Source organism: Schistocerca gregaria, chromosome 1 (assembly GCF_023897955.1).
Source record: "Schistocerca gregaria isolate iqSchGreg1 chromosome 1, iqSchGreg1.2, whole genome shotgun sequence".
Classification (NCBI taxonomy): Eukaryota; Metazoa; Arthropoda; class Insecta; order Orthoptera; family Acrididae; genus Schistocerca; species Schistocerca gregaria.
The window spans coordinates 1,100,125,108-1,100,125,834 of record NC_064920.1 but is presented as its reverse complement, the minus strand read 5'-3'; the positions used below and the strand labels follow the sequence as shown (position 1 = coordinate 1,100,125,834).

General features: G+C 49.8%; 1 pseudogene; it reads right to left on the bottom strand.

The window, feature by feature from the left end:
- Positions 1 to 251: 251 nt before the first annotated feature.
- LOC126288811 (5S ribosomal RNA) lies at positions 252 to 369 on the bottom strand (annotated as a pseudogene).
- Positions 370 to 727: the final 358 nt, after the last annotated feature.

The window sequence follows — 727 nt, the reverse complement described above, 5'->3', positions numbered from 1 at the left end:
CAAGATACACACGATCCTGTACCAAACTACCTACGGATATAACAGGCAACTAAACTCCTCCAGAACAGGCCGTGAAGGCCCAACAGTACCAACAGGCCGTGAAGGCCCAACAGTACCGACCGGCCGCCGTGTCATCCTCAAGCCCACAGGTGTCACTGTATGCGGATATGAGGGGCATGTGGTCAGCACACCACTGCAATCTACGAGAGTAGCACTTCAGTTAGTCTCACAAGGGCTGAGTGCACCCATCTTGCCAACAGCACTCGGCGGGCCGTATGGTCACCCATCCAAGTGCTAGCCCAGCCCGACAGCGCTTAACTTCGACGATCTGACGGGAACCGGTGTTACCACAGCGGCAAGGCCGTTGGCTACGTACGCAAATATTTTAGTAAATTCTTATAACACACAACTGTTTATTCATTTAGAACAAGTAACAAAATGAGTGGGTTGTTTGATTGAGGGGAAGAGGGCGGGGGTTGAGGGGGGGGGGGGGGCTGGTATGGGACCAAACAGCGAGGTTATCAATCCCTCAATCCAATCCAAGGGCAGTTCATTCCTTAAGCAGATACGTCTACCGTTTTGTGCTGTAGTCATGAGATTCATAACAGTATGACTGAGAAGCTGAAAACGCAATAGATATCATTTGTACTGTCAATAATATCGTATAAGCAAGATGGGGGAAAAGGGAAGTCAGTAGTTGCCTGACCCCAAGGCTCTACATTTGACA